This window comes from Myotis lucifugus, unplaced genomic scaffold, assembly GCF_000147115.1.
Source record: "Myotis lucifugus unplaced genomic scaffold, Myoluc2.0 scaffold_8, whole genome shotgun sequence".
NCBI classification, from domain to species: Eukaryota; Metazoa; Chordata; class Mammalia; order Chiroptera; family Vespertilionidae; genus Myotis; species Myotis lucifugus.
In genome coordinates, this window is record NW_005871056.1 from 1,821,683 (window position 1) to 1,838,666 (window position 16,984).

The 16,984-nt window shown below is 39.6% G+C and overlaps 1 protein-coding gene across 4 annotated transcripts in view; it reads left to right on the forward strand.

Annotated features, from left to right (window-relative positions):
• The first annotated feature begins 875 nt into the window (after positions 1–875).
• The window catches only part of TBC1D5 (TBC1 domain family member 5), a 417,125-nt gene continuing 401,016 nt past the window's right edge, over positions 876–16,984 (forward strand). For 2 of the 4 annotated variants that reach the window (XM_014450492.2, XM_014450532.2), the window contains exons 1-2: positions 876–1,020; positions 16,175–16,267. The gene's annotated coding sequence lies outside the window, so the exon portion shown is untranslated. Of the gene's footprint in view, positions 1,021–6,376; positions 6,413–16,174; positions 16,268–16,984 lie in introns of those variants that run through there. The other 2 variants (XM_023749459.1, XM_023749461.1) reach the window with 2 other exon arrangements.

Below are 16,984 nucleotides of genomic sequence, written 5' to 3' on the forward strand. Positions count from 1 at the left end.
GGAAACAAACACTAGCATTCCACGTGTGCTTCTGCTTCGGTGAAAGGGTAAGTGGAGGGCAACAAGACAGGGTTTAGACATTGCCTGTATTCTGTCAGTCAGTCATCACACCTTTACTGAGAGGCCACAATGCTAAAGACACATACTGTCCTAGGGTATGTGGAAAAGACAAAACCAGAGCCTAGGATTGCGGGTTTGTAAAAAAAATAACGGTTACATATAACTTCTCTATTGGTTTTTTTAAAGTAGGTCAGCACAAAATGCTAATACTCTCCCCAAACAGGGTAGGGTACATTTCTCGGAGGAAGTGACAGATAAACTGGGTCTTGAAGTATGAATAGGAGTCTACTCAGCTATAGAAAACTAATGGAAGACCATTTTGTATGCAAGGAAATGTAAATTCTTAGGCTGGGAGGGTCCCGGGGGCTGACATCTCCCCTTCCTCTCAGTCGCCACCGGGAAAGGCAGCGGTGAGTGGTGAGTGCGAGTAGCTCAGTCCCAGTGGCAGGTTCCCAGGCTCCAGCTGCGCTGCGCGATCGGTGGTGGTGCCGGTGCCGGTGGGGTAGCGAGAAAGGGAGGAAAACATTTAAAGAGCCTCCTGCGCATGCGCTCTCGCGGCCGGCCGGCTCGGCGAGGCTGCGCCGCTGGTTCACTCCCTACCTCAAGCCTTGTGGGGCCCCACACACTTGGCCCCGGGAGGGAGCGCGCCTCGCGCCCGCGCAGTCTCCAGGCCCAGGCGGGCGCCTGCGCACGGGCGCCGCGGACCCGCGAGCGCCGCGGGGTTATGAGAGGTGGAGCGCGGGGAGGGCGCGCGGCAGGAAGCGGCCGCCGTTACGGCGCGAGCGTGGTCACGTGGCCGCTGGTCGCCGCCGCCACCCTTCGCGCCCTGTTCTCTTTCTGGTCGGGCCGGCCGGTCCCGCGAGCGCCCGGCCGAGACTGAGGGAGAGAGAGAGAGAGAAAGAGGAGGGGAGGAGGAGGATTCAGGGAGTAGGGAGCTGGGGGAGCCCTTCTGCGCCACAGGTAAAGCAAAATGATGATGATGATCATAAAAAAGCTGAGCCCTCGGAGCGCCTCCGGCTTCCTCCAGAGCATCCCCCACATGCAGAGGCTCCCGCCCGGGTCCCCCCTAAGCGTCTCAGGACCAGTCCCGCCTCCCCTCCCCTCCCCTCGCTGTGGCTGCTGCCTCCGCCTCCCGGGGCGGCCTGCGGGTGCGGGTGCTGCCGCCGCCGCCGCCGCTGTCGCGCGGGGGGTTATTAATACAGCCTCGCGTTCGTGCGCTTCCCAGAGCGGCTGGGGGTGCGGGTGGGGTGGCGGGAGGGGAGGCTCCCCCAGCTCCCGGGCGGGCCGGCGTGGAGGCTGCGTCCCCAGCCTGCCTGCCTGCCCTGGGGAGAGTGGGGTGCAGGCTTCCAGGCCAGCTGCAGCGAGGGGGCAGGCATGGTGGCTGGACTCGGTCGGGCGCCACTTCCTACTTGGTAAACGTCCCTGCTCCTTTCTGCCCCGGGCTGCACGCTTCCTTCGCAGGCCGGAAGCGAAACCGGCCCGCCGTCCCCAAAATTCCTTTAAAATGCTGCCTTTACCAGAAATGGGAGCCTTTCACCTTTGAGGGAAGAACCGTGTCCTTGTTGTAGTGCGACTTCAGTGTATTCACCTGTAGGAACATGCACGTTGAGGCCTTTCCGGATGCGAGGAACTTCGCTGAGGGTGAAAGTTGTTCTCTCTCTCCTCGCCCCCGCCCCCCTTTTTTTCCTGGAAAAATGAACACAAACCTGTAAAAACAATGTTCGGGTCTGCACGTGACTTTTTCAATGCTAGGATTAAACAGTGTTAGTTCCAGGAACCTGATCTATGTTTTAAAGTTTACATCCTTAAAGATATTTTTTTCTGAATGGCTTTCTGGAAAAAGTTTCATTTGTCGACTTTAAATACGGACTGAATCCCGAAATTTTAGCATGCAGAGTGCACAGTTTGCGGCCGGTTGAGCTGACATTTCTAGACCCAGTCACTTTTGCACTCTTTGGACAATAAAATAGAGTCTCAATAAAACTATATGTTATTGGTTTTGTGCCGTTGCACAAAATAATGACTCAAAGCGGGAAGCATTATTGTTGTTGAAAATAGTACAAATCTTTGAATACTAACTGGTATCAGTGGTAACGAAATTAAAGTATTTGGTATTTCTCGTAATGAGCTTTCCTAATTCCGCATCTTGGTTATTTTCATAATATATCTCTGAATTCAAATGTGAAATTGAGCATTTTTAATTTTTACAGTAGAGTCATTTGGAACAGTGCTTCTCTAACTTTAATGTGCATAGGAATCCCTTGGGATTCTGGTTTGAAGGTGCCAAATCTGAGTCAGTAGATCTGTGATTCAGCTTGATATTCTGCGTTTCCGATAAGCTTCTAGGAGGTACTGCTGGACAAGGAACCATCCTTGAGTAGCAAGGAGGTAATTAACTTGTGTGCTAAGAAATAAAATGATGTATCAGTGGACAAGTGCCTTTTAATAACTCACCCTGGTGTAGAGGTGACTTGGGAGAAGGGGCAAATAGGATGAACTGAGAAGGGTTTTCGTAGGGAGATCACTTAGGCAGAGTGAGCAGGCCAGGTCTGGGGCCCAGGGCCGGGGGTAGCGGCAGGACTGGGGGAGCTGCCCCAACCCGGAAGAGTGCAGGTACCAGGTGTGCATGCTGAGTGGCGCCTCTATCACCTGGACTGTGGATTTCCCATGGAAGCTTGCTGTGTTTCTAGCTGAAGGAATTGCTCAGCTCTAGGTAGTTGGGCTTTATCAACATCAGCCTCTGAACGCACTGCTGGGATGAAAGTTTCTTTAATTGGTGGGAGTATTGAGTGTGTGCTCTCTCTCATTCAGAAGCAGCCTCTGTTGAGTATTGCCATCCTGAGCCTTGGAAGCAAACTGGCAAAGAGTTAAGGGTCTCCACCTGTTGAGGGTATCCCACCTGGGTTCAGATGTTTTTCTAATGTACTTAAAAAACGTAAAATGAAAAGTTTGTGTCACTCATAACCTCGAATACTTTATGTGTAGAAACATGGTTTTACTTTAAAACAACTTCATGGAAGTGTAACATCAAAACTTTAGTACCATAAATCTTATAGTCATTAATTCTTACTTTACCATTGTTTCTTTATGTTATTAACTAATATTTATGACAGCACTTTTGAAGTAGTTACTGAGTGCCAGGCACTGTTCTAAGCGCTTAGTAGCTACTTGAACTCATGTAATCCTCACAACAACCTTTTCGCAGTGGTCGGCAAACTCATTAGTCAACAGAGCCAAATATCAACAGTACAATGATTGAAATTTCTTTTGAGAGCCAAATTTTTTAAACTTAAACTATATAGGTAGGTACATTGTTATTAACTTAATTAGGGTACTCCTAAGGCTTAGGAAGAGCCACACTCAAGGGGCCAAAGAGCCGCATGTGGCTCGCGAGCCGCAGTTTGCCGACCACGGCTTTAAGGAAACATGCTCAGGTTTGCACAGCTGACACTCAGCTAGGACTCCGGTCGGTCGTCTAACTCTTGAGTCCATGCTTTTAACAATCTTCTCTATGTTGCCTTTTTAGAAGATAATTTGATGGTATTTTTTTATGTCTTCGTTCCTATTGTTGAAAATTATGATCTTTCATTTTAAAATTCAAATTTGTCATCCTTTTTTTATTTTTTAAATTTCATTTTATTGTTTAAAGTATTACAAATAGTAGTAAATATGTCTCCTTTTTTCCCCATTCAGACTGTCATCCTTTTAAAAGTTTCCCTTATTTTTTCCCCATTTAGAAATGAAGAACTAGTATTAGTTCTTCAGTGTTTGTAATTTTTACTGAATAAGATACTGAAATTTTAAAAGAATTATTTTGTTTGTACTTGTTTGCTGGACCAGTCTCTAAATTGGTATGTCACTATTAAATGTACAAGTAGTATCTGTTTCCCTTTGACCCTGCAGGTTTTCAGTCCTTTATTTCCTGCCTATGCTTGTCCTCCACCTTCTCATGAATACTTGGTAGATTCATTTTATTTTTGTTAATCGTAAGAGAGTTTTGGGGGGATTGACAGGGTTGCTGATTTTATTTTGCTAGTAAGGACAATAAAAAAAACACCTAAGCATTGGTCATCATGATCATATTTTAACACTGCAAAAAAAAAGGACAACCTCAGGATAAAGGATGATATTGTAAGTTGAATAATTTGTAATTCATAAACATATTAATATATGGTCTGTCTCCTACCCCCTTTTTGTCTTGGACCATAGAAGGCTTTGTCTAAGACATCTCTTAACATGGGGAGGTCACTAGAATGGCAGTGTGTGTGCTAGAACTTGAGAAATGAGAGATTGTGGCTGGGTTTAGTTGGGGGAGGGGAAAAAGGTAGGGGGAGGGAGAGTATTGGGTGTGGGAAGGGCCTGTGGGGCTGATTACAGTAGCATTAATTCTCTATTAACTGGGATAACAGTGAGTTTGGGAAGGAAGTCAGTGTAAAGTGTAACACCAGGTCCTGTTGTAAATGTTTTCTCAAAGCTCATACTCTATTTTTGTGATGTCTGTTATACTGTCATGCTGGCCAGTTCCTTAGCCTCACAGCACTTCACTTTTCTTTTTTTAAAATGAAGATAAATAATAACTATCTCAGAAAGTTGTTTTGAGGATTAAGTGAGAATATATGTGTATATATACATACATATATACATATATAGACATATATACATATAATATATATAACATGCATATGTAAAACTAGAGGCCCGATGCATGGATTTGTTCACCGTGGGGTCCCTCAGCCTGGCCTGTGCCCTCTCGCAACCCGGGACCCCTTGGGGGATGTTGGACTGCCGGTTTTGGAACGGGCAATCTGACATCCCTTGAGGGATGCAGTAGTGCATGAAGCGGCAGGTGGCCGGGAGGAGCCCATGCCTGGGCTGGGCGCAGCTCCCGCTCATCCTGGCCCCATGGCTCCTGCCTCCACTGACACTAGGTAGCGCTGCCACGGAGGCAGGAGAGGCTCGTGCCACTGCAGCTGCACTTGCCAGCCACGAGCCCAGCATCTGCCCGGTTGGTGAGCTGAGTGGCGCTTCTGCTGTGGGAGCGCACTGACCACCAGGGGGCAGCTCCAGCGTTGAGTGTCTGCCGCCTGGAGGTCTGTGCGCATCATAGTGACAGGTCAGCCTGTATTTCGGTCGACAGGTGGTAATGGTCACTTAGGCTTTTATGTATATAAATGATTATGTAATGTCTGGCACGTAGTTAATTTACCATGTATGCCCTATGGATAATCTGCGGTGTGGTTGATCATATCCACATAATCAAGACTGATTATATTTGAATGAATCTAATGGAAATTGTACATTTATTTTGGTATAAGACTATGGGCTTATAAAACAAAGTTTGTACTTTGTGGATGAAATACAAAATTGGTATAGTAATGCTCTTATCTCTTTGGAGAATTAAATATTATTAAATATGGTTTGGCAACTCATATCTTTCAAAACAAGGAAGTAAGGCTGTAGAGATGCTATATATGCTGCTGCTCGGTAGTGCTGCCATGGTGGCCGGAGAGGCTCCCACCACAGCAGCTGTGCTTGCCAGGCCTGAGCCTGGCTTCTGGCTTCTGGCTGAGTGGCGCTCCTGCTGTGGGAGTGCACTGGCCACAGGGGGCAGCTCCTGCACTGAGCGTCTGCCCCCTGGTGGTCAGTGCACGTCATAGCGACCGGCTGACCGGTCGTAACGGTCGCTTAGGTTTTTATATATATAGATTGTTGTGAATGGGATCTCTCTCTCTCTCTCTCTCTCTCTCTCTCTCTCTCTGAGTGTATTTCTACCTGACTTCTGCTGGTGAATAAAGAGCTGCTGATTTTTTTGTGTATTTTGTAACTAGTCACTTTATGAATCTATTTATTAAGCAGCCTTTGAGTTGATTCTCTTACATTTTCCAGGTAGATAAGCATAACATTGAAGCCAGCCATTTTTATGTAAGGGTCTTTTTCATGATTAATTTTCACTATGGTAGCTGTGCTGGAATGAATTTCTTAATTTCATTGACTCGGAATATGTTTTGATTTGGTATCACTGTGAATTGATGTACTCAGCTCTCAGAAAGTTATTCCACCAAATGAGTTCTGTTATGGACTAAATGTTTCCCCCCCAAATTCATAAGTTGAAATCCTGTTCCCCTTCCCATGGGATGATATTAGGAGGTGAGACTTTTGGGAGGTAACTAGGAGTTAACTGAAGGAGAAAGTTTTGAGGGTGGATGAGGTCATGAGGGTGGAGCCCTCATGAACTGGATCAGTTCCCTTATTAACAGTCACCAGAGAACTTGCTTCCTCTCCTTGGTATGTGAGGATACAACCAGAAGTCTGCAGTCTGCAACCCGGGAGAGGGCATTCAGCCCTCAGAATTGTGAGAAATACATTTCTGTTGTTTAAAAGCTTCTAAGTGTATGATATTTTGTTATAGCAGCTGAAACTGATTAAAGACAATCTCTAAGCTGAAAAGTTTTGTGATTCCACTTTGTCAAAAGACTCCTGGTAACAGACACAGCTCTCTGGTACTTTAAGTTAAAATAATTGTGGTTGTTTAGCTCCACCTCCCAAGCAATTATTCTGAGATTTTTGCATTTTTATCTCCTTAGAGCTTGAAGATTTTTTCTATGTGGGTTGGCAAAAATTAAAAGATAAGACTGATAGACTACAGAGATCAGACCTGTGTTTGCTTGTTTGCAGTATCAAGTATCATGGTTTTCTTTTTCTGATCAAGTGGTGTAATTAAATTTTCTAATTGTTAGACTGAGTGTAATGGAAACAATTGGGAAGTGAAAAATGGACCAGGGGGCAGTGACTGGCAGAGGATAGGATGGGGAAGTGTCTGGTATGTCAGCTCTTCTTTCTCTGGCTCTCTTTCTACTTTCTGATGATCTTCCCTGGACTTCTTTAACTCTGTCCTTCTAATGATTTTGTGACTTCCTATATATTCTCCAGGTATACCTCTTCTTTTTTAAGAGAATAGCTCCCCTCCATGCTTTCTACTTTGATCAGCAGAACAGATACTTTGTGCCTCTCTGGGAAGTGCTCCTGATCAGCGCTTTGAATTTCCTTCCTTCTTGTCACTAAAACTATCTGCAAAATGCCCTGACCAGTGGCCATTAAGCATCCTACCTTGCAAAGCCTGTGCAAAACAATGATTAAACTTGGGTTTCCTCATAACATAAAGCCACTGCTTTGGAAATGTTAACAAAATGAGCGAGCCAGATACCTTTTAAAGACAAATTGTCAGAGAATTGTGGAATGGTTGAGGACTACAGAGGAGATAGTGAGAGATTAGTGTTACAAAGATAGAATAAGCTTCTGAAGAGTCTGTTATCTTAGATCTCCAACCCTGATTTCTTCCTGAGCTTTAGACCCCTGTTATCTGATTGGCTACTGGGTAATTCCACAGTTGAATGGCCTACAGAAAGTTCATCTTCTCTTGCAAAACCTATCCTCCCTCCCAAGTTTATTATTTCAGTGGATGACACCACTATCTCTCTAGTTGTTTAAGCTAGAAATCTGGCAGACACACTTTACTTTTTAAAAAAATCCTTACCTAAGGATAGGTTTTTGCAAAAAAAATTATTTGGGGGGGACAGGGAAAGAGAGAGAGAGAGCGATAGAGAGAGAGAGAGAGAGAGAGAGAGAGAGAGAAACGTTGATCTGTTGCCTCCCGTATGTGCCCTGTCCGGGGATTGAACCCGCAACCTACGTATGTGCCCTAACCAAGAATCAAACTTGCAACCTTTTGGTGTATGGGACACTCCAGTCTACTGAGCCACCTGGCTAGGGTTTTACCTTCTTTTTAAAAAATTTCACTTAAAGGCATTGAGCTCTGTGTATTCTACCTCTTGACCCCATTGTCTTTTGATCCCTACTCTGGTACATTATCTCTTGATTTGCCAGATTTTCTGTCTCTTGCTAATGTTTCTGTAAGGTTTTTTTACTGGTGTCACTGTAGCCAGGTGATCTTTTTAACCGCTCACCTGATTCTCTTACTCTATAGCTTTGAACCTTTAATATTTTCCGTCACTTCTGTCCCAGTCTTGTATCTCTTTCTTCTACCGCTCCTATACTCTGTGATTTATTTTAAAGTACTGAAATCTTTGAGTTTTGGGAACTGCTTATTATTTTTGTTTGTCTCAAGCCTGACATATTCTGTCGCTTGATCTTACTGAATTTCGAGGTCTCAGCTTAAATGCCATATCCAGGAAGCTTCCTTACACCACTAAGTCCTGTTAGGCCAGATACCCTGTACTATTCCATGACATTAATGTATTATAATTGCCCTTTTACCTAAGAGTCTGTGTCCCACTTTTGACTGGTCTGTGAGTGGCAAGTGGCCATATACATCATCTTTACTCCTGGTGCTATGCCTATTAAAAGTTGATGTCATACCAGGTACTGAAAATACAGCAGTGAATAAGAGGGTGTTCCAGTTATTAACTACTGTGTGATTAATCTCCCCACAATTTAATAGTTTAAGACAACATTAATATTTATTCATACATGATTTTATAATTTGTATAGCAGTTGGTAGGAGTAGTTTATTGGTTTTACTTGGTGTCAGTTCTTTGTTGGTTAGTTACTACTTCCAAGGTGGCTAGCAGTTGATTCTGGCTGCTGCCTTGGAGCTCAGTAGGGCTGTTGATCAGGGCACCTACATGGGGCCTCCTCATATGGCCTGGGCACAACTGGTGGGTTCTGAGGGGGAGTGTACCAAGAACAAGCAATTTAAGAGTAGGAAGTGGAAGCAGCCAGTCCTGTTAAAGATTATGCTTGGAACTGATGAGCATCACTTCTGCTGTCTTCTATTGGTTGAACAGAGTCAGCCCAGATTTGATGGGAGGAGAATTAAACTCCATCTCCTGATGGAGAAAGTGGCAAAGAACTTGTGACTATGTTTAATCCACTAAACAGACCTAAAAAGCAAACAAAAGTAAAACTATAAAAGTTGTTGGATGAGTTACTTTCTGTCTATATCTTCAACCTCCAAGAATCATGATCATACATCATTAATTTAAAAATAGTCAAAGTACTACTTATAGTGAAAAATTTTAAAATAAATTTTACTCTCAATCTTCTTAAATAATTACTATTTTCTGTTATTCATATAGTTTCCTAATTTTTAAGTTTTAAATACACATATAGCTTCTAATTTCAGTCAGCTCTGTTTCTGTTTAAAAATTTTACCTTTCCTAAATCCTCATGCACTGATGTTATTACTCTGTAAATTTCTAGAAGTGGGATTGTATCAGAGGTATGTATAATTTAGATTTTGATATTTATTGTTAAACTGCCTAATAGATAATATTCATTTATACCCCAGCTTTTAGTGCAGGGTATAAATTACATTTGCCCATAGCCTTGCTACCAAGAAAGTATTGCAAATCATTGTTTTTGGTTAAACTATTGGTAAAAATTGACAAATTGCTTTTATTATTTCTTCAATGCCTATTTAAGTCCTTTGTCTAATTTTGGGGAAGTTTTTTTCTTATTGATTTCTCAAGTGCTCTTTGCCTATCATATATAGCCAATATTCCTAATTTTATTTTTAAATTCTTCTTATACATTTAAAAAATTATTGTGAAGAATTGTTCAATTTTTATGTACCTCTTTATCTTTATGATTTTGTTTCTTGGCAAAAACAAGATTAAACTCAGTTCTCTCTTATTTGTCTTGTTTTACCACTCTGGCCAATCTTCCAGTAGTTTGAAATACAGATTTTGTATACACACATATTGCAAGTGGGGTAAAACAATCACAGGCCAAGAAATTTTATAGAAGTAATACAGGCTGTGTTTTGGGGAATTAATTTCAGAATCTTACTCATCTCTTAATAGTCTTACAACACAATGGAATTGATCTGTTTTGGGATTTGGAAAAATTCTATCTTCGACAGTGAATCATGTTGAATAAAGGCAAATTGCTGTCAGTGTTAGACTTATGCAAAAAATGAAAGAAACCTTTTAAAATTGAAAACAGTAGAATATGGTCAGCTAGGTTATATGGACAAAACAGTTACCTGAAAAGAATAAGAAATGCTAAAATAATTTTTTTTTCTCCTTAAGAGCTAATGTGATAGTAAGAAATTACCAGGCCAAAATCTACACGAAAACAGGAATTCAGAGAAGTAAGCAGAATATTAAAACTGCTTTCCTTTGAGGATATTTGTCACATTTTAGGGAACTTTGCCTTTGTTTTGAAAACCTCACAAGGCACATATTTGTATAGAAATTAACGCCCAGAAACGCCCAAGGAGTTGAGTCTGATAGGAAATACCTTTCCTATGAAATTGGAACTCCAAAGAGCATTGCCCATAGAGTATGCGCAAACCAAGATTAAAACCCTTCCTTAATATTTTCTACCCAGTGAAAATACATTTCAAGAAAACCCTTCCTATGCTCTTGCTTATAGGAGCCTGCATGACCTCTTGACTTGTGGCTCAAATTTAGCATTACATGTTAGTCCAAAAAAGCCTCAAGTTGTGAATTTAAAATGGTTTTAGGTCCTTGGCAGAAACAAATGAAAGTCCTTTCAGGTAGGATACATTTTTATCTTAGGTCCTAGGAATTCCCACAAATAATCTTCCAAAGAATTAGTTCACAGTAAAGTATAACCAAGCATGTGAGGTAACAAGACACTATGAGTAGTAAGAAGCAGCAGGAACAATAGATGGACATAGACCCCTAAAACTTCAGATTTTGGAATTATCAGACAAAGATTACTGGTATAAAACAACTGTTTTTTATGGTTACAAAAAGATGAAAAATATCTGCAGAGAATAGGAAGCTAAACAGATTTGAAAAAGACCTGAATAAAACTAGAACTAAAAAATACAATAACTAAAATGAAAAACTCAGTGGTTATAGTTATTTGTAGATAAAATACAGCTAAAGAGAATTAATGAACTGGACATAGGAAAGAAGACATTATCCAGAATGTAGCACAAAAAGACAAGGAAATGTATAAAAAGAAAGACATTAAGATATATAGAACATAAAATGAGAAAGCCTGAGAGTATTTCATCAGTTTTCTAATTGTAGAAGTGAGAAATAATAAGAAAGGAGGCAATGTTTGGAGAAGTAATAGCTGAGAATTTCTTAGAGCTGATGAAAAATACCAGTCCATGAATTTAAGAAATTCAGAGAACCACAAGCAGAATATTTAAAAGGAAATTCACATCTAGATACACATCATAGTAACATGGAGAGCACCAGCAACAAGAAGAATATCTTAAAAATTGGCAGAGAACAAAAGACAGATTACCTAAACATTGCAGTTATACTGATAGCTGACTGCTCTAGGAACAGAAATGGAAGCCAGAAAACAGTGGTTTCATAATCTCACTGGGCTGGGGAAAAATTGCCAGCTTAATATTTTCTACCCAGTGAAAATACATTTCAAGAATAATGGTGAAATAATAACATTTTCAGGCAGAATTGTAAAATATTATTCTCTGATTGTAAATGTATAGGTTGATATACTTTCTGATTTGTTCTAGTATTTAGAATGAAGGATTCTAATATAACAAAGCAAATCTTAGCTTCACATAGTTATTCTATTCTTAGAAAATTGTTGTGTTTATACTTAGTAAACAGAGATACAGTTGTACTGATATATTACTCCAAGTTTTGGATCTTTGTTCAGAATCTTCAGTGTTGTAGGGCATCTTTTATGGTGATTAATTCATGCCTTTAAGTCTTGCTCTATCAGTGATGTAATTTTTAATATTTGTATTTGAAATATTAAAAGTCAAGCCAAGAAGAATTTGGAGAAAATTGTGTCTTGGTATTTGCAAAAATAACTCCTGGAGATGACTTTATTCTCATCCCCCAGTCCCCAATACAAATTTCTGGGGGAAAAATAGTGGGGAAAATTTTTTTTTTAACCCATTAATGGTAGTCTAGAATGATGTAAGAGCAAACAGATCTTAAAGTTGGTTAGATGGACCTGGGTTAACATCTGGCTCTATCATTTAGTAATTCAGTCTTGGTCATGTGACCTACCCTTTCAGATACTTAGTTTCTCATCTGTAAAATAGGAATAAGACTACTTTACCAGGTATCATGGGAAATAGAGTAATGTTTGTAAAAAGCAGTGAGTACGGTCTGTGGCTGTTATTGGATTTCTGAGTAACACAGAAAAATGAATTGAATCTGGGCAGGAATTTGAAATTGTTGCTTTTAATGTTGAAGAGTTATAGATATAATAATGATAAACTTTTTGACTTTAAGAAATTGTCAGAATGTGACTTGTTGCCTTGGTGGTTAATTTTGCATTAGGTCATCTGTGTATTCTGCGTATAGGTTACATAGCTTCGCATTCTTTAGAAAGTTAAAAAGATTGCCAGCCACCACTACCACCACCACCACCACCACCACCACCACCACCACCACCACCAACACACACACACACACACACACACACACACACACACACACACACTATTTCTATCTCCTGAAATTGAAGTTTATGATGACAGTTAATATTCTACACCTGAATACTTTAGGAATTTAATTCAGAAAATGGTTATAAAGTATGAACTTAAAACTTTATTCTTTCGTTTTCAGAAGTTAAATATATTTGTTGGCGTCCAATAATTTAAAGTACGAGCTATCAGAGCACTCTATTGCTATTTGAATCAAAGATACTACTATCTGTAAAATATTTAGACCTAGATTTTCTTTTCTCTACTTTTTGTTGTTTGTAGTCAAGACATGAATTAGAATCTTTTATGAAGTAGAATTACTTGTACACCTTACAAATTATTAGTTTGTTATTCTTTATTTAACATCCAGACATTTACCTCATTTAATAGTGATAACTATGTGGAATATGTTAGCTGATTGCATTTTTTAAACCATACTTCTTATTATCACAGCAAAATTTAAAAAATCTATAATGATAAAAGTGTAATATGCTAATTAGACTGGACATCCTTTTGGACATCCTTCCTTCCAGAAAAAGCTGCAGTGGGCGGGGGCTGTGGCAGAGGTGGCAGAGGCCCTAGGCCATGGTGGCGGCGGGTGGTGGCTGTGGGCGGGGACCGGGGCCAAGACCCTTGCACGAATTTCATGCATTGGGCCTCTAGTTATATAACGAAGACAATTCAGTAATTTATAACTTTGCAACTTGACATCATTTTTATTTATTTAATTTATATTTTTTAAAGTTTTATAAATTGGTTTTAGAGAGAGGAAGGGAAAGAGAGAAAGAGAGGGAAAGAGAAAGAGGCAGCAGTGTGAGAGAGAAACATCTATCAGTTGCTTCCCATACACTCCCTGACCAGGGATCAAAACTACAACCTAGGTATGTGCCCTGACTGGAATTGAACCTTCAACCTTTCACTGCATGCAACCACACTCCAAACAACTGAGCCATTTAGGCAAGGCTTGACATCATTTTTAGAATGTTGGTTACAATAATAAGTTGTATTTGTAGCTTTTGAGTTTATTCAGGTTATAGAGACAACTACTGAAAACAAACCAGGCATTTCAAATCTTTCAAGAAGTTCCTTGATCTCCAATCAAATACTTTAAAAATAATTTGGGTAAAAATAGTGATACAAGTTTGTCTAAATACATACATGCACAAATGCTTCCTATTAAGCATCTTGTTATAATTTTCTTGATTTACTTCAGACATACCTGTTATGCAGAAATTGAACAACAGCAATTTTTTGTGCAGTTAGGTCGTATGATATTGGTATCTGTATTGTACTGCTTTTGATCTTGGAAGTAATCCCTTGTAATCACAAACTTTAAAGAACATTAAGATTATGCTTTCTAAGTTGATATATTTGCCTTAGTAAAAAAACCCACATAGACATTTTTTTTCTTGTTTACGTTTGACTTTGTATTTTATATTTTGAGCTTTAGTTTATATTTCACAAGCTGGTAATTTCTTTTTAACTAGTGTTGTACTATCAGAAAAATTATAGGTTAAAGTGGAATGAGCCTGTTTTTCTTTTTATCTTTAAATTTTTTATATTTTGTGTTATTTCATGATATCAAACTGTATGTGAATCAAAGTCATTCCTTATAGGAATAGAAATTACTATTATAGTCTGTTTATTAGGGTTTATTGATAAATTTCTTCCATGCTCTAGTTTGACTTTTTTGCAGAACCAAAGATTTTTAGATACAGTCGTATCTTCACATCCTATAACAGTATTACAAACCCTGATAAGGTTAAAACAAAAGCAACCTAGTTTTTTTTCTTATATGAATGCATGTACCAAGCTGTGATGTAAAGTGTATTATTTCAGTGGAGCGGGCTTTTTTTTTTTTTTTTTTTTTTTTTTTTTTTTTTTTTTAAAAAAGGACTAATATACAGGATATTGTTGACCACATAGCAGGTAGAAAACAAATGTCAAATTTGCACAAAGGGGCTAGGATAATAACTCACTTTCCACTGAGTTTTCAGACATTAATCAGACAACTAGGCGGAATAATTCATCAACAGGATCTGATAGGGCTATTCTATCAGCATATGATAATAAGTCATGTACAAAGTGAGGGGAGTAGGTTGGATGTGTCTTGGAGATGCTAATCTCATTTTAGAGCTTTTGAATCAGTGAGAAATGTTTATTAATTGGTAATTACTTACAAGCTTTCGAGATAGGTCCTTGTAATTGGTTTATTTGCAGAGGTTGACATAATAGGTACTAAGTAAAGTTCTCTTTATACTTAAACAAATATTTATGCAAAAATGTGTGTGTTTGATAATAATTACTATTTAAAATACTGGCTAAAGATTGTCTTGTCCTTTTAACCTTTGTATTTTTTTAAAGTAATTCTCTGGTTCATCGTTAGCTTAAAATCACTCACGGGAACATTGCTTCAGAGACAGCAAGAAAGAACCAGACAAAACTGAACCCAAATCTTACTTCTGCTGTTTGCTAGTTAGGTTGGTTGCTTGGAAAAACTATGTAACCTTTTTGGATTTCCATTTCCTCACTGTGAGGTTTTAAGTAAGTACTTTACATAAACTGCCTAGCAGTGTGTAGTTGCTCAGGAAATGCTTGTCCTTACTAACCTCAGGCCCCTCTTTCTTTACATATCTGTCTTTCAAGTCTGTTATCTTAAATTGACCTTTTGCTTTAGTTTTGGGATCATTGTCTAATGGTATTTTTCTGTGATCAAGAACAACTAGCCTGATTGGTGTGGCTCAGTGGTTGAGCTTTGACCTATGAACCAGGAGGTCATGATTCGATTCCCGGTCAGGGCATATGCGCTGTTTGCAGGCTCGGTCCTCATTGTGGGGCGTGCAGGAGGCAACCGATCAATGATTCTCTCTCATCATTGATGTTTCTATCCTTCTCTCTCCCACTCTGAAATCAATACAAAAATATTAAAAAAGAACGACTAATTTAGTGGCTAAGAAATACTGTTCATTCAGAAATTAAAAACAACTAATAGATATTTTTTCTACTCTGGAATGTTTCATTTTCTGAAATATGTTATGGATGGTGAGTGATTGCTGAATTATTTTATTAGACTAATTTATTTAAGGAATTTCATGTAATGATTACAGGAAAGGGGAGTTGAAAAGTCCTGTAATAATCAGTTGTTAACACTGAACTGTTTATAAATTGTGCCCTTATTCCTTATGTTTAAAGTAATTCTTTTCAACTTTAACATTTTATGACCTTTTAAAAAATGTATGAAATAATATTAATGATTAAAGGTATATTTTTTAACTGTTTAGTGTAGTTGGATTTGTCTTGAAAAAGGACTGAATTTTGTGGGTTTGAATAAGTCAGTGACAGGAGGTCTTAAACATTTTTTTCCCTTTGAACAGATGTCTTGGCCTACAGTGACTCCAACTCCCATAATCCTTCCAATTTCCCCCTCTACTAAATAAGTTTTTAAAAAATGACATTTTTATTATAAGTGGTTGACTTAATTCAGGCAAACATTGCAGCTGAGGAAAGACTTCATTGCAGTGAGGAACACTTTGGTATGAATAAAATTTTATATTCTTTATTTTCACAAATTTAATGTATGGTTCTTTCCCCCATCCCTTTATCTGTATTCAGAACAATATTTTTTGTGTAATAAGCTTTTTTCAAGATTAAAAGTTTTTATACATATGCTGAGGTGTGTCTAATTCAGTCTATTTTAAATGGCAGTTAAAAACAGAATCAGCCTGGATCCATCCAGAAGACAGTAACCACAGTAGGACTTGTATCAGAGGAAAGTTAATCCAGGAACTGATTGCACAGGTAATTGCTGAGAAGCTAACTGGACTAACCAAATATTAATAATGATACAAACCAAATATTAATAATGATACCATTAGGGCTGGGGGAAGATGAGAAAAGCTGGTATAACCAGAGTACAAAAGCCAGGGCTGAGAGTGGGAGGGGAGCTAGAGCCATAGTTGAGACTTCATGGTGGGGTCTGGGAACTCAGAGGGCAGGACTCCTGGAGGGAAATGGAGTTATAAAGCTTCTGCCAAGGGTGTGTCAGGAAGTAGGGAGAGTGAAGAGAAATACTCTGGCTTCTCCCTCTTCTGCCTTCTATCACCCCTGAGTGCCTCCCCACCAGCCAAATCTTCCTGGAAGCCAGAGGGCAAGGTTGCTTGGAAATTGCAGTTGCCTATGATAAGCCCGGAAAATGCATCTGAAAGCATTTAGTTGACTAGCTCAACAACTATGTTGCTCGTGTGTAATCCTATATAATAGTAGTTCTCAACCTGTGGGTCGCGACCCCTTTGGGGGTCGAACGACCCTTTCACAGGGGTCGCCTAAGACCATCGGGAAACACATATATAATTACATATTGTTTTTGTGATTAATCACTATGCTTTAATTATGTTCAATTTATAACAATGAAATTGGGGGTCACCACAACATGAGGAACTGTATTAAAGGGTCGCGGCATTAGGAAGGTTGAGAACCACTGCTATATAATAAAAGGCTAATATGCAAATTGTCCCC